General features: G+C 45.8%; 1 long non-coding RNA gene across 1 annotated transcript in view; it reads left to right on the top strand.

Annotated features, from left to right (window-relative positions):
* Positions 1-485: 485 nt before the first annotated feature.
* LOC143830728 (uncharacterized) overlaps positions 486-23,736 on the top strand; it is a 95,189-nt gene continuing 71,938 nt past the window's right edge. The window contains exon 1 of the long non-coding RNA XR_013228586.1: positions 486-507. This is a non-coding gene — a long non-coding RNA (uncharacterized LOC143830728). The remainder of the gene's footprint in view (positions 508-23,736) is intronic.

Here is a 23,736-nt window from a genome sequence, read left to right on the forward strand (position 1 = left end):
TGATGATCTGCAAATAAAGTTGTAGTAACTTCCAGGGGGGCCCGTAATCCATGCTCCAGCCTCAACCATAGGTCTGGCGGAAGAGCTCCGTCTTACAGGTCTTGCGGAATGCTGACAAATCCTGCAGGGCCTGCAGCTCTTCCAGGAGATCATTCCACCAGGCTGGGGCCAGGGCTGAAAAGGCCCTGGCCCTTTTCGAGGCCAGGCGAACTTCCTGGGGGCTGGGCATGACCGACAAGTTGGTACCCAAAGAGCGTAAAGCCCTGGGGGTCATATGATGACAGGTGGTCCTTCAGATATGTGTGTCCCAGACCACGAAGGACCTTAAAGGTCAAAACCAGAACCTTGAATTTGATCTGAGCTGCAACCAGCAACCAATGCAGCTGCCTCAGGGTAATCCCATAGGGTTTACAAGGTGTTTGAAAGTGGCTTGCCATTGCCTGCCTCAATGTCACATTACTGATATTCTTTGGCAGTCTCCCATCCAGTACTCATCAGCTTTATAAGGTTGTTATAAATTCACTAGAATGCATGGTATGTCTACGCTAAAGGCTCCCAAGTCACTATGAGTTCATGTCCTCCAAACTTCAGGTGACCAGATTGTCCCACTTTTGGAGGGACATCTGGGGGTACCTGGCAAATTGTACTTATGTTGAAATTATCCATATAGACCAAATTTTTAATCAAGAACCCCCCCCCCCCCGATCAATGTTGACCCGCTTTACCCATGTTAAAATCTGGTCACCTTACCCAAACTCCTTCTGTGTAACATTTCAGATTGTAATCTTGGGGCAGGGACCTGTCACTTATGCTTATTAATCTCTGTGCAATATCATATACATTTGGGGATCATCCTCATCATCTTTTACATTTTACACCATTTTATACCTTTAAAATAAAACTGCGTTAAATGTTAATGGATACATTATCCCCTTAAGACGTACTGAGCGGCAGATGAATGCTCTCCACCAACAGCATAGGATTGTTATTGCTTTGCCACTAGTAGCACGCTGCATAAAAAGAAAACGCATGGCTTGATCGTTCACATAAGGAGCCTCAAAGTAACAACCACTGCTTTCCCATTCTCCCATTCAAATTTACATTAGCCAGAGGGGTTGTGTTGTCAATAAGTAAAGTGTTCCTCTCCCCCTTGCCTTTTTATTTTTTAGAACGCATTTTAAGAGACATTCATCCGTACAAGCAGTATGCGCATTTTAAAGCTGCTAATCCCCCTCTCTCTCCTCCTCCTTCTGCTCAAAACCGGAAACAAGGCCGCGGAGCAAAGAGCATACGATTCATAAAGAGAAATCTGCTTGCCTTTCTAATTTCATTTATTAACACGTACACCTTGGGCTGGGCCGAGCGAGGAGACGACAGTATCTTCGGAGAGAGAGGGGAGAGATCATCTTTTGCCTTTTAACCCGGGGATTGTCAATTTCTATCAGCAGCGGCAAGGCCTGACACGGGAGGGGAGCCGGCACCTGATTTGCATACTGTGAATTCTTTCATCAGCAGCGGGAATGGTGACAGGGGCTAATTAGCATTCCCACCCCTCGGTTCAATTCTTTTATTTTTGTTTTCGATGACAAGCCGCGGAAGAAGTTTAACTAAACCCCAATGTGTATGTGGATGGTGTGGGCATACGGGCTCTGATTTGGGAAGTTAGAATCATAACAATTCTCAGAATGGAGCTTGGATTTCAGCCAAGATGGGGCAAAAATCAAGTGTAGGAAGAGGGCAGCGACCTGGAGAAGAACACTGAGCTCAGGAGGAAAAGGAGGAGAAGAAGAAGAAGAAGAAGAGTTGGTTCTTATATGCCGCTTTCCCCTACTCGAAGGAGGCTCAGAGCAGCTTACATTCACCTTCCTTTTCCTCTCCCCACAACAGACACCCTGTGAGGTGGGTGAGGCTGAGAGAGCCCTGATATCATTGCTCAGTCAGAACAGTTTTATCAGTGCTGTGGGGAGCCCAAGCTCACCCAGCTGGTTGCATGTGGGAGAGTGCAGAATCGAACCTGGCATGCCAGATTAGAAGTCCGCACTCCTAACCACTACGCCAAACTGGCTCTCAAAAATGGAGGGGAGGGAGATATGAGAGCTTTGTAACTTATACTCAAATCCAGCTTGCAAGAAGACTGCACTCCTAATGACTAAACCAAGCTGAAACAATGAAAGCAACTAAATCAAGATGGGATAAAAGATCAGGGGCGAAAAATTCAAAATCATCCTCAGTTATAGAATAGTTATAACTATAAAGCTGCAATCCTATGCACAGTTTTCCTGGAAATAAAGCCCACTTTGTAAAACAAGTCTTACTCCCGAGTAGATGTGCTTAGAAATGCTCCCAAATATGTTTAGCTCGATTTGCATTCCGGACGGGCAATTATTGTGCGGTGGGGAGATAACACAAACATATGCACAGTAATGCCTCCCTTTCAAAGGCAACTCCCCCCCAAATGTTCCTCAAAGTCAAAACAGAGGAAGTGACAGAGGCAAAAAGTAGTGAGGGAGCTAACTTGCTCTCCATCCCCCCCCCCCCTTCCATTCATGCCCCGAAGAGACCAGTTCCGGGAGTCATTCATCTGAGCTGCAAGACAGAAATAAAGTTCAAGTCCTTGAGCATTACTCTGAGGAAGTCCAATCTCTGCTCTTGAAGCAAACCGCCAGGGGTGGTAGCCTGTGATGCAATCCATTATCAGGCCCATCTTGTGAGGGACCTATCAAGAAAAGACAATGGCTGTTTTATGGGTTTCCTATCAATCTATCAGGGCCATGAAGACTCCCTCCAGAACGGTACTTGCAATCGGGGTGCAATGTAGGGCGGGTGATGCGGAGATTATTTGCCTGGAGGATCTCTTAGGAGGAGTTTGGGAGAGGTTGGGGGTCACTTAAGGACTTGCAAACCTATTCCCTTTCACAGCTAATTTTTGCATGGGTAATTTATGACCTTGGTCAGCACATTCTAAGTAGGACTGAGGGAGACATTTGACTCAGGTTATTGGAGGGAAATCCAAGCATACACTGCAAGTCTGAGAGGCTGGAGCTCAGCCCCGGATGTCCTGTAAATCATTGCAGAGTGAGAACTTGAGATGCTTCTATTTGTTTGAAGTTGAACACCTTTCTTTCATTGACTTGGTACTAAGCAGATTTTAGGCTTTGGCCAGTTTGGCATGGTGGTTAGAGAGTGGTGGACTCAAATCTGGAGAACTGGGCATGAGCCCCCCACTTCTCCACCTTAGGCCATTCACAGTTCTCTCAGAGCTCTCCCAGTCTCCACTACCTCACAGGGTATATCTGTTGTGAGGAGAGGAAGGGAAGGCGATTGTGACTCGCTTTGACATTCCTTCAGGCAGTGAAAAGCAGGGTATATAAACCAACTCTTCTTTATTTTATTTAGATTTTGTCTTTTATATTCTGCCTTTTCTCAAAAAGGACTCAGGGTGGATTACAATGTTGGCTTCTTCAGTTTGCGCAGAAAAGAGACACTGCTAGATGATCTGACCAGACCAGACTGACCGGGGATTCTGGTTTGTTTGTTTTTTTTGGTGGGGGGCATCATCTGGACATATAATTGGGATCACTGTGGATGGGCAGATAGTTGTGACTGGATGACCCTGGAGGTCCCTTCCAACTCTATGATTCTATGATGTAGTGGTTAAGAGCAGTGACCTCTAAGCTGGTGAGCTGAGTTGATTCCTTACTCCTCCACATGCAGACAGTTGGGTGACCTGGAGCTAGTCATAATCCTGTCAGAGTTTTTCTCACAGACCTGTCAGAGCTCTCTCAGCCCCACCTACCTCACAGGCTGTCTATTGTGGGGAGAGGAAGGGAAGGCAATTGTAAGCTGCTTTGAGTGAAAAGCAGGGTATAAAAAACCAACTCTTCTTCTTCTACAAATCCTGCAGGAAAGAAATAGCCCTGGGCCTGATGGACCCACAGCAACTATATAGAACCTTTAGTCCCACCATAAATAACATGGGGATACTCAAACCACTTGGAGTCAAGAACTGTCCAGTTCCAACCTCACCTCATCTCATTCTGAAAATTCAATAGATGGCCTTCACAAGAAGTTCTTCCCTGACCCTAGGGATGCTTAGCCCACCCACCTAAGATGTTTCCAAAATGCTAGAGTGATCCCTTTGACTCAAATGTTCCATGCCAGTGTGATACCCCCTATCCTCCAGTTTCTACCTGGGGTTGCTGACTGTGACCTACAGCTCCACATTGGCAATAAGTCGGGACAGGTGGTTTTGGCCTTCTGAGGGAATGGGTTGGACGCAATAAACCAGGCTTTCTCAACCAGGGTTTCAGTAAACCCCAGGATCCCTTGACCGCCCTGGACAGGTTTCCCAAATAGGTGGGAGTTAATTAATCTTTATCTATTATTAAAATAGGTTAAACATTTATCGGTTGATACGACCCTATACAATCATGTCAACCCCCCCCCCCATGGTCAATGATGGGCCAGGAGGAGGGTGAGGAGGGAAGGGGCCCTGGGTGGGCGTGTCGAGCTCTGCTTCCCAACCATATTCTGCATGATCGTGCCATTTCTGGGGTTTCTCAAAGCATGAGTAATGTTTTAGAGCAGGGGTAGTCAAACTGCAGCAGGGGCTCATGAGAATTGTAGTCCATGGACATCTGGAGGGCTGCAGTTTGACTACCCCTGTTTTAGAGGTTCTCAACAGTAAAAAAAAACCAGGAAAGACTGCAAGAAGCTGTGAGCAGAATGAGTTCACAGAACAGAACTCTCTTTCTTTTGCCCTCCACAGAAAATCCTGCTGGCACACCACCACCACCACCACCACCACCACCACCACCACCGTTGCTTCAGAGAAGAGGTAGATTCTGAAATGCAAAGGCAAAAAGGCAGGAATAACCTTCTCTGCTCTCCCACGAGCTCTTCCTGAACAAGAGCTGCACAGAAAGGGGGCAATTACTCTCATCCCCCCCCTCCCCAATGCTCCATCCCCTTCTATTCCCAAAGGTCTCCAGACCCTGAGGACTAGCTCTATAAGGAATCTGGAGGGGGAATGTTCATCATCCATTAGACCCAGTGCAGTCTATTTGAGCCGCTCTGAGCACCTGACCGACAGAAATACAACAGAAACGCGAAATTATATTATTCCTTTCTTTGTACCTCCCTCCCCCGCCCTGCCCTCACAATGTTATGCCTCACAATGCAAGCAGCGAAAGGCAAATTCCTTTGATTTCCAACAAGGAACCCTCCACAAATAAGCCTCCACCTGGATTGTTCCTTAATTACAGAAAATTAAATAGAAGAACTCGCGCTGACAGTCCCGCGCCTCTAACTGTGTTTGCGAAAATGTCCCGCGCTTTCAAAAGCGCAGAACTTCGGTGCCTTCAGGATATCACTGTGCTTTATTTGGATTCCAATGATTAAAGGGCTAATTTTCTTAGCGGGAGGTTGGTACATTTATACCAAGGAACTGCATTATTGGGATACCGGCACTTTGCAGTTTCAGGGCAGCCTAGGGGATTTCGAGTCATCCGGCTGGGTTGTGCGCAGCCGCTCCGGCTCCGGACCGCGAGAGGAGGAAGGAATAAAGGATTTGTGCACTAGGAACAAACAGCTTCTGAGGGCTCTATTTATTTCATCGCTGGGGACCCTTTTCTCTTGGGGGCTGGCTCACGCCAAGGCGCTCTATTTGATCAAAATCTGCTCGGTTTCAATGAGCACATTCATCTACATCACAGCGTTAATTTACCCTGTGGTATGCTGCGGGAAGTTTCTGGTTGTTGTTGTTGTTTTTTTAATAGATTTTAAATATTGCTGGAATTGTTCACTTGAGTTCTTTCAAAAAAAAAACACAAACTCACATCATCCCCCGGATTAAATGTGTGGGAGGGACTGTGAATGCGTCAAACGGCCTGATCCGGAGTCAGATCGCTGGTCCGTCCAAGTCAGGACTGCCTACACAGACTGGGACAGATTGTCCAGGGACTCACATTGCCTGCTGCTGCTTGGCCTCTTTAACTGGAGATGCCAGGGATTGAACCAGGGACCTTCTGCATGCCAAGCACAAGCTCTGCCACTGAGCCATGGCCCTGATGTCATATTCTCCAGGGCTGTTCACATCACCTACTGCCTGGTCCTTTTCAATTGGAGACATCGGAGATTAAACTGGCTGCCTTCTGCAAGCCAAGCAGAAGTCCTGAGCCACTGAGTCACAGCCATTCCCCATGCGTCCATGTCATCCATGTAAAATTATTTATATATTTAGTAATCCAAAATTGGGGGCACTGACTCCAAAGCAATTTATATAGGCAGAGTGTAGGCTAGGATTGCCAGGATTGGCCCTCCTAGCAACTAATGGGGGATGGGCGAGACTCACCAGGAGCAAGAGGGAGACCCTGCCAATGTGCAGCAACATTGTGATAAGACATGAAGTCATCACATCAGGGCAATGCTCCAGTATTTGGGAAAAAATTCAATGATGGTCTGGCTTCTACCATAGAGTTGTTGCCCAAATACCAGAGCATCACCTCGATGTGATGACATCACTTCCAGGTCATGATAGCCACATGTTGTGGCATGTTAGCTGGGCCGCTCTCTTTTTCAGAGTAAGCTGATCAGCAGCAGGCTGGTGGAGTCTGCAGCAAGGAACCCCAACCTCTATGGGGGGGGGGGTCTAGCAACCCTAGTGTATAGACAAGGTTTAAGGTTACAATGGGTGCCTGCAATTAAATGGAGAGACTATTTATAGAAAATAATTAAATTGGAATCATTGATCGATTGGTTTCAATTTGCACAAAAGCTATAGTTTGATGATGGAAAAAAATGAACTAGAAGGATGAATTGGCTGCAGAGTTGGATATTCTGACGTCCTTCTCCTCCACTGGGGACATCGCATGCCAGTGAGGCACCTGATTCGTTTTTTGAACAGGAAGGTCCACTTACTTACCATTGGAATTCCTTGTGAGGAACTTGCAGATGACACTGGAGTGACAGCCAGTGTGAGGAACCCAGAAACAAATGGTGAGAAATCATAACATGTGACCAGGCCCTTAGTAATCTCTGCGAGATCGCTTCCTCCGCTAGTATAACATTTCAAAAGTAATTCTGATAAGGAAATGCTTAGACCGTTTCTACATGAGGATTCTGCTACTGGACAGCCTCTGGTCGCTGATGAGTTTTAGAGCCTCCTCCACATGATGTTGCCTATATCTTGAGGCTGCCCAAAGGCTGGCTCATGGTTTGCCCAGATTTGTCTCCGGATGAGGGTAATCACAAAAGTGGATTTGCCACTTTTAATCTCGTATCCTATCGGTGAGGAACCAGAGACAGCCCTGTATGGAGGGGGAAAGATTAGCAGCCACCCTCCCCTCTCCATTTGCTGCTCTGAAGTTTTCTGATAGAGAAGTTGGGAAATTTTAGGGAACACTGAAGAAAAAACAACACCATGTGGGCCTCCTGCCTCGACTCTTAGGTCCCCCCCCCTTTTTTACCTTCCACTGAACATATGTTCCTGGCCTATAGCCAACCTTGCAGCCTAGAATGCATGTAGGTGTGTGTGTGTGTGTGTGGGGGGGGGGTGTCTAGGTTATTAGTTTTAATTTTTAGGATGTTTTTAAAATTGATCTACGAATATTTAAACCACTCAGTGTCCGCTTGTGGAAAGTGGTGGTTATAAATCAAACAATAAATAAATATATAGACAAATAAATATAGGGCTGGATTACATGAATCTACTTTCTACAACATGACTCGACATTCAGGATGTTCATACTTCTTCTTAAATACTAATTTCATTCTCTGATTCCTTCTTCTTTCCCAAATGGGATTTCCAGGTATGCCCTGGCAACCACCAGTGGGTGGGAACAGGGAGGGGACCTACTAGCAGCAAATGGGGGCCTACTCTGACATTTCTCATGACATCACCTTCAGCACTCACTGGAAGTGACATCATAACATTGCCACAAATGTAGGGAAGCTCTGGTATTGGAGCAAAAACTCTATGGTAGGTGACTGAATGGAACCATCATCCCCAGAGGCAGAAGAAGAAGAGTTGGGTTTTATAGCCTGCTTTCACTATCCAAAGAGTCCCAAAGTGGTTTATAATTGCCCACCCTTTCTCTCTCCACAACAGAACCCTATCAGGTAATTGGTGCTGAGAGAGTTCTGGAAGGACTGCTCTGTCAGAACAACTCTAACAGAATTGTGACTAGGCCAAGTTCACTCAGCTGGCTGCATGTAGAGGAGTGGGGAATCAAGCCTGGCTCTCCAGATTGGAGACCGCTGCTATGAACACTACACCACGTTGGCTCTCAGTTAACCTTTGAATATCTGGGTTGTATGAGGCAACATTGGGGCAGGACTTGGCCTTGATGTCCTTTTTGTTTTCCCTCTGTGTTGATTGGTTGGCTACTTTGTCAATCAGGATGATGATGTAAAGAGGAAAAAAAACACCTGGAGATGTGCGCGTTCTTTGTTTATCCCATTAATCCTTTATCCCATTGGTGCTTTCCTGTTGAAAACTGGTTGGACGTGATAGTCACTTCAGGCCACGTGACGAGGCCTGTCAGCGAGTCCAGCTTGCTGTCAGCTCACAAAAAATGGAAAGCCAGAGAGCTGCAAGTTACAACAGGAGCAAAAATGAAGTCCTTTCCTCTCTCCTCACTCCCTCTTTTAATTTTTTTTTTTTAAAAATTGGGAAACACAAATATATTCACTTGAGCTTTTGAGATCTTTTTGGCCGACAATAGGGACGAGGAAGGGAAACTTTTGTCTTTAATTGCTTGTCTATTGTTGGTAGAATTTATAAATTATGATATTGTTACCTGAGGGTTTGCTGACAGACGGCTTCGGTACTCTTCAAGTCTGGCTCACATCCCAGCCTCTGTTTTTTCCCCTTTCGAATTCTGGAATGCAGACAAGAATTGGGGGGGGGGGGGGGAGAGAAAAAGGTTTTCCTTCCATAAGCCAACTTGTCTGAACCCAGATTACTGTGCGATGTATCACTAGCACTCCGAGCAATAAGAAAGGCCCAATATCAATCTCAATCAGTTTGGGGGCGACATTATGAAATATCCACAAGGAGCGTTTCTTTTCAAGGGAGTGAAGGCTGGGTGGTGCATTCGTTTCTGGGAAAAAAGCAAACAGTTGGCTGGCTTGGATATTGCATCTCTTCGAGAGGAGATCTTTACAAATCCTACCCTGAGATCTTTGCAGACCGTAGGACAGCCTCCCAGGAAAATCACAGGGGATTTCTTGAGGCTGTGCCCTTCCAAAGAAGAGAGCCGCAATGACGCAAAATGGAGTAGGTTTGGGTCATGTTCTGACGTTGCAGCCAACAGTTCAGTGGGTCAGTCGCTTAACGGAGGTTCACTCCAGCTCTGAAGAAGCTATGAGACAGTCATAGAATCATAGAGTTGAAAGGGACCTCCAGGGTCATCTAGTCCAACCCTCTGCAGAATGCAGGAAATTCACAGCTACTTGCCCACCCACAGTGACCCCAATTCCATGCCCAGATGATGCCTGCTGCCACAAGAGCTGGAATCCCTGGCCAGTCCCTAGCCTGTTTATATCTCCCTAGCCTGGCTCATTTGCTGGATTCCATTTCACCAGATTTGAGACAGTTTGGACAGGACTACCTTAAAGTAGGATTGTCATGGCATGACCAGTAGCAGAGCCTAGCCAGGGACAAAGACTATCCCAGGGCCCAAACTGTCATGGGAGGGGCTCCTGGGTCAAGGGGCGGAGTCCGGATGGGTCAAGGGGCAGAGCCAGCTGCAATATGAGATGCATAGCTCTTAGGGGTTCTTACAAGTAGGGCAAGTGATACAACCCATACATAGCAGCTCAACACAGATAAACGTGCACCGAGCCAGAACTAAAAGAGCACCATAACTAAAGAAGAAGAAGAAGAAGAAGAAGAAGAAGAAGAAGAAGAAGAAGAAGAAGAAGAAGAAGAAGAGTTGGTTCTTATATGCCGCTTTTCCCTACCCGAAGGAGGCTCAAAGCGGCTTACAGTTGACTTCCCATTCCTCTCCCCACACCAGACACCCTGTGGGGTGGGTGAGGCTGAGAGAGTGCTGATATCACTGCTCAGTCAGAACAGTTTTATCAATGCTGTGGTGAGCCCAAGGTCACCCAGCTGATTGCATGTGGGGGAGTGCAGAATTGAACCTGGCATGCCAGATTAGCAGTCCACATTCCTAACCACTACACCAAACTGGCTCTCAAAAATGGAGGGGAGGGAGATATGAGAGCTTTGTAACTTATAGCATCGGTCACATGGATTGCACACGTGTATGCAGAATGCTCTTAAGGAATATGGAATTTAAAAATGCACACTGGAAAACCATCCAGTTTACAGATGCAAACAATGAGCCTAAAAGACTCTGCATCAAAAAATAAGGCCTTCATCCTCAGCTAGGTTTGGCAACCGCCAGGTGGGACCTGGAGATTTCCCAGGGGCTTTTTGCACGGCTTCAAAATCGCACAATGGTTGCTAATTGGAAACGCTATTGATTTGCCTTAACGCACGACGTCGTAGACAATCTGCAACACTCCTGAAACCGATCAGCAAAAAGCGCTTCATTGTAGCGCTTTCAGGGGAATCCCAAAAAGTGGATTCACCCTCTGGAAAGCGCTACACTCTTGCAAACAATCTGTAACACTAGCGATAAAGACCTGTGCGTTACCATTGTTGCGGTTTCTTCAAAGTCCCTCCTCCTGAGCCTGTCCTCCAAACTTCCGGCGAAGCGATCGCCATTTTTTTTTCTCCGAGCGAGCGGGGATAAACGCACCAGTGAGCCTCTTTCTGTTTAGAGGCTTCCCTGGCTTCAGTCCTTTACCTTTAGTCACTAAGCACTAACCACATAAAAGCCCGTTTGCTGAAATAAAGTCCCTTTATTTTTTACACATTAATTCAGCCGAAAATCGGGCCCGTGAGAGGGGGGGGATTTTTTTTTTATCACTCGAGGCAGCGTGGCAACGATCATACGATCAAACGACAGCTCACATTAGGCAGCTGGATGGGTCTCTCCGTTGCAACGAATCTACCTAGATTCGTTGCTATGGGTCTGTTTTTTTTTAAAAACCTTTCTTAAAGGGAAAGGGGCTGTTTGGGAGCATGCTAACGGCTGCCCATTGGCTGCTTGACGGCCAGGGGCGGGACGAGCTTGGCAATAGCGCTTCCTTTCTAGCGATTTCTGCTGAGACCGGAAGCCTGTGGGAAACGCTAAAAAACGCAACTGATTCCACTACAAAAGCAGGTATGCATAACGACGAATTCCACTATTTTAAATGGTGATTTTTCATTCCGCAAACAATTTGCAACAAAGATCCCCGTGCGTAAAGGCCCCCAGTATTACAACTGATCTCCTGATGACAGAGATCCTGTCCCTTGAAGGAAATGGCAGTTTTGCAGGGGGGACCTTGGCATAGGAGGCCACTGCAGTCCCTCCCTTCTTCAGACCCTGCCCTCCTTTGTCTTCACACCCAAACCTTTCAAATATTCCCAACACAGAGTCCGCAGCCCTATCCATGGAGTACTATAACAAATCCTTGCAGGGCAAGTGACTTGAAGTAGATCCATAGCACAGAAAATCCAAAAAGCAGACAGTCCAGTGCACATACTCTGCAGACTGCATTGATGTGCTTCTTGACTGGCAGCTGGCCTTAGCATGATGTTAGTGGCTAAGCCTGGTGTAGTGGTTACGAGTGCGGACCTCTAATTTGGCAAGCCGGGTGTGATTCCCTGTTCCTCCCCCACATGCAGCCAGGTGAGTGACCTTGGGCTCGCCACAGCACTGATAAAGCTGTTCTGACCAAGCAGTGATATCCGGGCTCTCTCAGCCTCACCTCCCTCACCGGGTGCCTGTTATGGGGAGAGGAAGGGAAGGCGACTGTAAGCCACTTTGAGACTCCTTTGGGTAGAGAAAAGCCACATATAAAAACCAACTCTTCTTCTTCTTCTTCTTCTTCTTCTTCTTCTTCTTCTTCTTCTTCTTCTTCTTCTTCTTCTTCTTCTTCTTCTAAGTGGGGCCTGGAGCATTGGAATATGCAAGATTCAGAGGGCACCAGAAGAGATAAGTATTTAGCATGGTTAGAATAGGAACTGCCTGATGCTTTTCAAATAATGTCCAGCAGCCTGACTGACTCTATGGGAGACTTCCTGATCTTTTGAGCACATTTCCTCCCTGCTTGCCTCCACAGCAGACTGAAGACAGAACAACAGTTAGATACTTAGCCAGAACTCTTTCTCTCTCTCTTCTCTTTCTATACGAAGTTGTTTTTCTTTGGAAGAAAACTATTTTATTTTTTTAAGCAGTCTGGTGCTTTGCACCTCTTGGCCTATTTGAACTCTGCCAGCATGAAGATCTCCTGGAATTAACTGAGCTCTTGATAACAGAGATCAGTTCCCCTTTGGGAGGTGGGGATTGGCTGCTTTGGAAGCTGGGCTTCATGTCATTGCACCTCACTGACCTCCCTCCTGTCTCCAAACTTCACCTTCCGCCGGCTTCACTCCCAAATCTTCAGGATTTTCCCAAACAGGAATTGCCAACCCTGTTGGTGGGCTGTGCTACTACAATCCAATCTGATTGGGACAACGATGAGTCACACAGTGGTCAGAAACCAGGTGCCATCAGGAGGTCCTCCAGCAGGGCCAGAACTCCAGAAGCCCTCCCATCATGCTCCCCCCCCCCAAACACCAAGAGCATCACTGCCCCAGACTCAATGTTTCCCCTGTACCTTGTAGTTAATAGCCACTCATGGACCTCTGCTCCATGTTTATCTAGTTCCCTCTTGAAGCTAAACTCCAACCATTGAAGCTCCAGCTATTCTTAGGCCTCTCAGATACCCACCACATAGCTGGAGAGAACATTGTTACGGACCACTAGCGAGGTTGCGGTTTTATCATTGGGAAGTGTGAAATGTTCAGTCAGAAAGTGCTACAGTTATGGTGACCAGCTGCAATTAGGGTGGCTCGAGAATTTCCTCAAGATTTGGGGATAATATCTGAGGAGACTGGAGGCTGGGGAAGAAAGGGAGCTCAGTGTCTGTCCTCCAAAACTGCTGTTTTCTCCTGGAGAAAGGGTCTTTTTAGTCTGGAGATCAATTTAATTCTGGGAGAACTCCAAAGAGGGTGCCAACTCCAGGTTGGAAAATTCCTGGAAATTTGGGAAGGGCATGGCTTGTGGGGAAGGGGGAAACCCAGCAAGATATAGTGTCATAGTCCATTCTCCAGAGCAGCCATTTCCTCCGGGGGCAATCAGGCTGCTGGTTGAGGTTGGGAAATACCTGGAGATTTAGAGGGCAGAGTTTGCTGGGGAGAGGGAATATGATGGGATGCAATGCCATAATGTTCATCTTCCACATCCAGATGAACTGCTCTCTGTCTTCTGGAGATCAATCATAATAGTGTGAGATATTCAGCCATTACCTGGAGGTTGGCACCCCTAAGAGGATGTGATCTTTCTATAGTCTGGAGATTTATTATAATTCCGGAAGATCATCTGGCACCACCTGGAGGCTGAAGAGAACTGACAGACTGCCTATTTGTTAATGTACAGAAAAAAAGGTCCTTAATCCATGTTAATACACGACGCCAAAATGTGGACTGGTTAAAAGCACATTTTCACACCTTTCCTCAGAAGCTTAATTATATAATTGCAAATTTACATGGAGCCATAATGATGGTTTGCAAAGTACCTCTAGATGGAATGTATCTATAGTCTCTAAGAAGTAGTAGTTAAATTCAGGAAATCTCTTGATAAGAATGGGAGGGGGGGGAGACACAGAGTACTAGCAGCTCGGCCTACAAAGCTTATAAATCCTGAAAAAAAAAGAACAGCTTTATCAGTGTTGTGGCGAGCCCAAGGCCACCCAGCTGGCTGCATGTGGGGGAATGCAGAATCCAACCCGGTTTGCCAGATTAGATGTCCGCACTCCTAACCGCTACACCAAGCTGGCTCTCAGTCTTTTCAAGAGATTTTCTGAATTTAATTGCTACTTCTCAGAGATTATCAATACATTACATCTAGAGGTACTCTGCAAACCATCAGCATGGATCCATGTAAAATCTGCAATTATGTATTTAACCCACTAAGGAAAGGTGTGAAAATTTGCTTTTAATTGGTCCATGTTTTGGCCTCATGGATTTAGAATCATAGAATCACAGAATCAAAGAGTTGGAAGGGGCCATACAGGCCATCTAGTCCAACCCCCTGCTCAACACAGGATCAGCCCTAAGCATCGTAAAGCATCCAAGAAAAGTGGGTATCCAACCTTTGCTTGAAGACTGCCAGTGAGGGGGAGCTCACCACCTCCTTAGGCAGCCTATTCCACTGCTGAACTACTAAAGAAGATGTTTCTTCTTTACATTATCATGTCGCCAGTCTGTCAGTTCTCTTCAACTTCCTGTTTGGGTCACTTCCTTTGTATCACCTGGAGGTTGGCAACCCTGGCTACAAAAATTTCTCCATTGTGAGCGTAATGTTTGTCAGTGGGGACCCTGGAATGCAGGCCTTAATGAGCCCTTGGACACTTACTGCTTAAATTGAATCAGACAAAATTCATACTGATCTTAAAGTGCATTGAATTTATAATTAAGCTTTTGAGGTTTCAAGAAGATTTATTATGCTCCCTCCCTTATGCCCCTCACCATAAAATACCTGGCTACAGCCCTTCGGGCAAAGCCGCTCTGAAATGTTTATGCTGATTTTAAAAACATTGAGTAATTTGGCCTTAAATCCCTCCTCTCAGGTGGATATTACTATCTAACTCCCATAACTGAAAGGAAACCGAAGCCAAAAGAAACACATTTCTTGCCCAAGGTGACAAAGGATATCAGTTTCCAAACCACAAACACAGCACAGGGCCTCTGAATTGCCTGCCCTTTCTATAGCACCCCATTTGCGTTCTGGCTGGTAGAAACGTCCGCAAGTTTGCCCCACCGGCGAAGCCCTGTGGGTCGTAGATATGGCTGTCCTGGTGGTCTCCTGGTCAGGCACTGATCCAAATAAAGATGAGAGAGCTTGGTCGTGAAATCAAGCATGGCTATCTGAGGAAAACAAGTTTTCTTGAACGGTTTCCAGGACGGCCCAGTTCATTCCAGGTGTACGCCCTTTCCTAGAAATGTGTTCCCTCATGTCAGGAGCTCCGGTAGGGCTGTCCTGATAAACTGTGGTTATGAAAGGAACTGCTTCAGGCATGGTTGCTTTGACTGAGGCGAGCACTCTGAAGGGGCTGGATGGGAAACAGGGCTTCACATATACGAGTGCGTGCCTCTGTGTGTAAAGAAAGATGGGGAAGGAATGTTTTTTGTCAATGGATGTGGTTGAGAAAGGTAACCCTTCTTTGTAGTCTCTTCTGCTGATGCCAGGAGAAGAATATGGCATGTGGCTTTTTCGGACGAAGAGATCTTCATGTTCTGTTGCTACTCAGGACGTAACGGTCAGAGAAGAGCTGTTGGTTGGAATGAGGGCTGTGAGGAGAGAAGGCCCCATGTTTTGTTCAAAAGAGCTAGATTGAAGCTGATGATCATTACATTGGCTGCCTAGAAATTTCTAAGTCCACTTGACCTCTCTGGATGGCCACTATGTGAGAGGGGTCAATGAACTAGATAGACCGCTGCTTTGACCTCGTAGGGGACAGCCCATCACAGCTCAATCATGTGCGTTTTTACTTAAATCTCTCTTTTGGTGGTTTGTTAAAATTGATGATCAAATTGTTTACACGGTTACCAAACTTATCTTGCACACTGATACTAATCTAACCTTTTTTGTAAACTGCCCTGAGTCGCAAGGGAGGGCAGTATATAAATGCAAATAAAAATAAATAAAAATTGATTTTATTTTTGAAGTGTGTTGAAAGGCCACCTTCCTGGTGGCTTTCAGCCAAAGCTGAAAGGCTAACCAAGGGGCTTTTGAGGATTCGTAGATGGGCAACAGTATTGTTAGATGGCAAATTGTCTCCGTAATCTGCAGCCAGGTTCTGGCATAGGTTTTGGCTGTATTTTCACGATCCTAATTTTGTTCTGTGCAGCCGCTCACCTTATGTCCAGATTTTAGATAAACAAATCGATACATTGTGTTACTTCTGCATGGAGGAGCACCATTTAGGAGACCTCGATTGAAGACGAGCTTGTGCCGAAGAAATTACTGGTGAATTTGTGCCCCAATCCTGCAGACATTTCCTTTAGAATGCATACAGAACGCACAATAGAACGGAAAGAAAGAAAAAGAAATCTGTCTCTGTACGCTGAATAATGCAATTGTGCACTTCACACATCCTCAGAGGGGAGGACAATACAAGGTCAATGCATTTTTGTCTCACTTTGTTCCAGCTAATGGAACGGACAGTTCTCCACGTTTCCCCCCCTCCCTTTAAATAAACCGTTATATTCGTTCGGTGTTAATCAAATGTGCAGATAGAGATGTGGGGTGTGGGTGGGAGGGGGATATTGAAACACAAAATTGCCCCTTAGGAGCCAGGCCTCCTGAAGCACAGAATATCTTCTGGCCAGCAGTGGTAATCTATAGTTCCTATATCTCTTTGTCTCTTTTCATATCTCTTAATAGAAACGTTGTTGTAGCTGCTAGCTGGAAAATTAGCCAAGTGAACTCTTGCTGTTTGTCTCTCTCTTCTCATCAGATTAGTAGGGAAATGTGGCAGGGCCTTGCCGGCTTACTTGCTCTTTTCTTTGTGGCTGGGAACACAATGCGAAGGGAGAAGAGAGCAAAAAGCATATTAATTTAACCCTTCCCCATCCCTAAAATGTCAGCTAAAATGTATTTCCCAATCTGTTTTGTTAAATACATCGGCAAATGGCCGCTCAGTGAGAATTGCCTTTTTGAACCATATTTATGGTTGTCAACATGGAGATGGGAAATTTCTAGAGAAGAAGAAGAGTTGGTTCTTATATGCCGCTTTTCCCTACCCAAAGGAGGCTCAAAGCGGCTTACAATCACCTTCCCTTTCCTCTCCCCATAACAGACACCCTGTGGGGTAGGTGAGGCTGAGAGAGCCCTGATATCACTGCCCGGTCAGAACAGTTTTATCAGTGCTGTGGCGAGGCCAAGGTCACCCAGCTGGCTGCATGTGGGGGAGTGCAGAATCGAACCCAGCATGCCAGATCAGAAGTCTGCACTCCTAACCACTACACCAAACTGGCTCTCTGGGGTGGGGGGGAGGCCTGGGGATGGTGGCGTTTGGGGAGGGGAGGCTGGAGAGCAAAGATGTAATGCCATGGAGTCTTACATCCAGAGCAGCCATTTCCTCCAGGACAACTGATCCCTGCTAACCGGAGATCTATAATTGTGAAAGGTCTCCAGGCCTCAACTAAAGATAGGCAACTCTAAATCATAAAATCATAGAGTTGGAAGTACCTCCAGGGCCATCTAAGACAACCCCCCTACAGAATGCAGGAACTCACAACTACTTGCCCAGCCACAGTGTCCCCAGTTTCAAGCCCAAGTGATGCTCCCCCCCCCCCCGAAAACAACAGCAACAGAATCTCTGGCCATTCTGGACTGGAAGAAATTGGCTTCCCAATCCCAAGGTGGTGATCAGCATTTCTATGGGCATGCAAGAAAGCCAAGCACTGACACAATCCCTTCTGCCCACCCACTCACAATCTTCCTAAATTCGCAGAATCAGGATTGATGGACGCTGGCTCTCTAGCCTCTGCTTAAAAACTTCCAAAGAAGACGATATTCCACCCAATATTCCTTAGCAGTTACCTAAAATGAGTGTTATGTGACTGGGGATGCCAGGTACCCACTGAAGATAGGGGAACTCCTGTCCCCATCCTCTTAGCCACCCTCTTTGTGGGGGGAAAGAAATAGGGGGGACAAGGTTTTGACATCACATCCAGATGAAGACCCAGGAGTTACTTGGAACTGACTAAATCTCAATGGCATCTAGGTCATTTTTTGAGTGCGTGGAGGCTAATAAACTGAAGCTTCATCCCAGCAAGATGGAAGTGCTACCAGTGGTGAGGAGAAGGTCTGAACTTAAATTGTCTTGGATTCTGGTTGCACTCCCCTTGAATGGACAGGACCATGATTTGGGGGTGCTCTTTGATCCTAATTAAGTCATCTTCTGAGGCCATGTTTTGGATGCCTACATCTTCTGATATTAGGTGGGTGGCAACCTGGGACAGGATCTTCTGGGTTGTGGCACTGGACATCTGGAATTCTTGCTCCAGAGAGACTCACCAGTTGCTTGTTTGTTTACTTAATTTATATAAAGCCTATCCTGGTAGGTAGGCTATCTATCTAGCATTCCCTCAGTGGTCCCTCCTTCCTGGCCTATGTTTTGTTGTTTTTATGTTTCTGTGTGTGTATTTTAGCTTGATTTCATTTGTTTTGATGGCATTTTTTGTTTGGCTTCAATGGCGTTTAAGATGTGTTTTATTATGTCTGCCTTTTGAATTGGGTAGTTCCATTCCCTTCCCTCATTTCTTTTTGCCAGGGCCTGAAGCATTGGCAGGCAAAGGAGCAGGATGCCGAAAGGTATAGGTGTAGCATACCTGCTACCTTTGGGCATCCCTGCCTCCCACTAGGATAGTCGAGAGCACAGACTTAGATGAGAGTTGACTGGTGCCAAAGGATAATACAATTTCTCTGTCATAGGAAATAAAAATGCTGTTTGAGGATTTGCTGTCTTGAATCAATGCGTATTCCAAGCAGTTTGCTACAACTAAAAAGCCCCATCCCCAGGAGAAGGGAGAGGGAGGCAGTTGCAAGGGCGGGCGCTAGAGGTGAGATCACGCTACTTTGCCTCCACACATTTCCTTAGCTTGTGGCTTGTCGGCTGCTAGTGCTACATAGCTGGCGGAATCTGGTTTTGTGGATTCCCCAACTAGCAGTTTAAAATGGAGGATATAGCTGCCAGTTTGCTGCTGGATGCTGATGACGTCGTTTGAAACCCCAAAATATGACTTCTGCAAAAGGTAATTATCTCACTATATTTTCTGGGTGCAGAATGGCCCTTAGAATTCATTAACATTGTTCAAGTGCTTAAAAGTCAGGGAAGCCCAGTCCCTGCTTCATGGCAGATAAATGGGGAAAGCAATATTTATTTTTCCCATGCATAAAAGACAGAGAGGGAGAGGATATTCTAATATAAACAAATCATCTCCAGCTTCTTTCTTTCCCCACACTTCTGTCTTCTGGCTCCTTCTTTGTTACAAATTATCCTTAGGTTGGGCTTAATAATGAATGAAAACAGTTGATATTTCTAATGACACAAGGTAATCTAGAGGTGATGAGTTTTCTTGTTTGCAAAATCCTTTTTTAAAAAAGCATTTTTCACTGAACTTGATCAGCAGAAAGATTTATATTATTCACCGGGGGGGAGGGATATAATTGAAAGCTTATGAACTAGCTGAAATGCAGACGGAGGGTCTTATATCATCAGCAAGATAATCATTCAACAAAAACCAACTTCATCTTGTAAGCGGCTAGGACTTACTCGGAATTAAATCTTCGCTCAGAGAATCTTGGCTAGGCATCCAAGAGAAATTGAGAACAGGTATGTAAGACCACCAACTAACAGCACAAACCTAAGCTTAGCTATGTCCTTCTAAACTTTAACAGATTTAGAAGGTTGTAACTCTGCCGAAGAGTGCACCAGTTGTCTAATTTGATTAAAAAGCCAGGTATGTAGGCATTTACTTCTATCTATGGTATTGTATCTGTGGCAGCCTGTTCAGAGGCCCTCTACACATAACAGAAAGCGGTGAGCATGAGTGTGCTCACTTTGTCCCCCTTCTTGCATGCAGTTGTTGACTTGTGAGTGCAGAGTCTACACCAGCTGTTTTCAACCTTTTGACTGTGAAGGAGCCCTGAAATGTTTTTTGGGCTTCAAAGAGCCCCGGAACCGAACTGGAAGTGATAGCTGGCCACGCCTCCCTGCCATGCCTGAGGAAAACTCTAGGGGGAGACAAAGGAAGCAATTTGAGTCAGGAGTAGGCATCCTGGCTCCACCTCCTTTCCTAGGCATGGTAATCATGCAAGAAAGCCACACCCAGATAAATAGAAGTGGTCAATTCCCTTCTCTCATGGCTCAGATGGGAAGAGTTGTGGCTGAGTCAATTAAGACAGAGTATAAGGAAGTTCTCATGGAGCCTCATGTCACCAGGGAATCTGGTTGGGAATCCCTAGTCCACACCCCTAGGAACCATGTACACTTTGCCTCCTCTGGGGTCAAGGAGCAATTGTTTTTGTGTATCTACTGCCTGTGCATGATGACTCTGTGTTCACAAGCTGGCAGTGATGCATTCTGGGAGTTGATCCAATACACTTTTGATGGATTCTTCTCTACACACATTGTTTTCAACACATGTAAAGTCATAGGGAAAGGGCTACACATATCACTTGATATTGCAGTCCTCAGGTGGTAAGCATGTATGTGCTAGGCAATGGTTCACCATTGCCTGGCTCCAAGTCAACCCTGATGTTCCTTGGAGGTCTCCCACCCAACACTAGCCATGGCTAACACTGCATCACTTCTGAGATCTGATGAGACTTTGGGGGCCTGGGCTATCCAGGTTCATTTGTAACTCCATACAAACCACTTTTGTTCTACAGTGCCAGGCACTGTTGATCGAAGTAGCCTCTGTTTGTTCCTCTCACTTGGTATCATTTAATATAAAACAATGTGTAGCATGACCTCTAAATTTGACTTCCTCCCCACAGTTTTTGCTACCAGGTCACATGGAGGCACCCATGAAGTTGCCTTATCCTGGATGAGACCACTGGTTGGTCAAGGTCAGTAGTGCTGATTCTGCCTGGCAGGAGCTCATCTGTAGAGTTCACGTGGCAGACCTCAGCTGGCAAACATGTGTGAGCTAGGTCTTTCACATTACCTGCTACCTTTACCAGGAAATGATGGCCACTGCACCTGGGAGCTGCTGCATGCCAAGGCAATATTCTACTACTGAACCATAGTTCCTCCCAAGCCCTATGAAGATAGGTTGAGGGACTTGGGAATGTTCAGCCTGGAGAACAGCAGGTTGAGAGGGGACATGATAGCCCTCTAAGTATTTGAAAGGTTGTCACTTGGAGGAGGGCAGGATGCTGTTCCCGTTGGCTGCAGAGGAGAGGACACGCAGTAATGGGTTTAAACTACAAGTACAACGGTATAGGCTAGATATTAGGGAAAAAAATTTCACAGTCAGAGTAGTTCAGCAGTGGGATAGGCTGCCTAAGGAGGTGGTGAGCTCCCCTTCACTGGCAGTCTTCAAGCAAAGGTTGGATACACACTTTTCTTGGATCCTTTAGGATGCTTTGGGCTGATCCTGTGTTGAGCAGGGGGTTGGACTAGATGGCCTGTATGGCCCCTTCCAATTCTATGATTCTATGATTCTATAAGTATGAACACATGAAGCCTTTATAATGATTGCAGGAAATGGAAATCCTGTGCAGAGAAATACCTATTGGGCTGATATTTTTGGGTAGAAAAATGGACTAAGTATTCTGGGTGGACAACTTCCCTCTCAAGCACATTTCTGGGTAGTCCCTTTCATCCCCCCTCACAGTTGCCCAGGATAATGAAATCTGACTGTGAGACACCAGAAGGCCCATTAGATCAATAGGTTTCTGACTGCGGCTGAATGTCCAAAACAGTCCCATTGAGATTCTAATATTTCTAATATTTTTAAATTGGAGTTGGAGTTGGAGCTTAATTGCTCCTTTTCAGACCACATTCACCTAGTTCCATATGGATTGGAGTCAAGTATAAAGTGTTGTCAGTATGTGTGCTGATAGGTCAATGAGAAATAGTTGCATGCATGTAAGCTATAGCTCAACAGAAGTCATGTTGATGTACAAATATTGCATATTGGTCAATTTTATTTATTTATATTTATATACCGCCCTCCCCCAAAGGCTCAGGGTGGTTTACTGGGAACATGAAACAGATACAGCTAACATGAGGTAACACATGTGACAACAGCAATAACAGATAATAGCTATGATATTATCTCTGCATAACCAGCATTTCAAAATAATCCAAATGTCCCCTTGTCCCACGATTTGACTCAAGCCTGTTAACTAACTTCCCCCCTTCTCTTGTTATTTCTTTTACAAAACCATTTAAAAAATCCGAACACAAAACCAATTCAATGACGTTTAGTGCATTCTGCAAATTACCTTAATTATGGAACAGCATTAAGGACACCTCAAAGTACATTTAGTACTTACCTGATGGCAATCCTGCACACCTGCAATTGCTGTGGTTACCTATGGTAAATCATGGTAATATGCTGAACAGGTAGTGATCAGAATGTAATATACATGCAAATTCCTTCAATTGGCTTTCTTTCATCTTCCACACCTGGTACATACTCTTTTATCTCCATTGCTTTATCCTCCTGTGGACTATTGTTTCTCAATATGAAGCAACGCTCCAATCATGGATTATATTACAACACATTTGACCAACCTGATTGGGGTAAAAAAAGGGGGTGGGTTGTCCTGTGGGGTTACATTGGGGATGAAGTGTAGGATGATTTCATAGAATCATAGAATCATAGAGTTGGAAGGGACCTCCTGGGTCACCTAATCCAGGGGTAGTCGACCTGTGGTCCTCCAGATGTTCATGGACTACAATTCCCATGAGCCCCTGCCAGCAACACTGGCAGGGGCTCGCGGGAATTGTAGTCCATGAACATCTGGAGGACTACAGGTTGACTACCCCTGACCTAATCCATTTGTACCTCTGCTTTAATTGGAAGATTTAGGATTAAGAAGAAGAAGAGATTGGGTTTTGTTGGGCATGGACCGTTCCTTGGTTATCACTTACTGGAGTCTCTGCTGCCAGTTTTGTTGAACAACTTGCCACTTATTGTGGTGGAAGAACAAAACAGAAAAGAGAAAGAAACGGATAGCAGAGATTCTAATAAGTAGTAGCCAAAAAATGGTCCACTCCCAGCAGTTCCATCCCCCATTTTCTCTAAGGAGTCTCAGTGTGACTGACTATCGCCTTCCCTTCCTCTCCCCACAACATACCCTCTGTGAGGTAGGTGGGGATGAGGGAGTTCTGGAGGGACTGTAACTAGCCCATGGTCACTCAGTTGGCTGCACATGGAAGAAGGGGGAATAAAACTCGATTCTCCAGTTTAGAATCCGCCACCTTTAGCCACTACACCACACTGGCTCTCTCAAGGTTGAAAGCCTTAGAGCCAAAAGGTAGAACAATGCACTGAAGACATGAGATTCTCCATCTCCTGTCTGCCTCACACAAGCCATTCGTAGAAGTGAGGTGGAGATGTTATTTAACTCACCTCTACCTGCCTATTTTTTTCCCTCTTGGCCCATCTCCCGGCCAGCCTTGTCCCCTGTCTGCTCTAAGATTAGAAAGAAGTCCAGCTAGGGAAAAATAATGTAGGAGATGGAGGATGTGGGGAATGTCAAGATTAGGGATGATGCACCTTTTGCTATGGTCACACAATATGACACAAGAAGGAAGGGCCCTGCTGCATCGCACCACTGATCCGTAAAGGAAATCATGTATCCACTGTGGGCACATTGTATGTGTGTTTACTGTACATATAGGCCAGCGGAGAAGATGGTGTGTGTATTTGATCCCTGTAGCTATTTTTGGAATGGTCTGAAAATGTTTCCCTACCGGTCAACAGTGGGTTGCTGGCACAGATGTTGGTTGCAGTAAAATTGGAAGCATCTCTCTCTTTCTCTCTCTCTTTCTCTCTGCCCTCCAGCATATGAAAAGGCCTTATGCTAAATCAGATCACTGGCTCATCTA

This window comes from Paroedura picta, chromosome 2 (genome assembly GCF_049243985.1).
Source record: "Paroedura picta isolate Pp20150507F chromosome 2, Ppicta_v3.0, whole genome shotgun sequence".
In the NCBI taxonomy this organism is placed as follows: Eukaryota; Metazoa; Chordata; class Lepidosauria; order Squamata; family Gekkonidae; genus Paroedura; species Paroedura picta.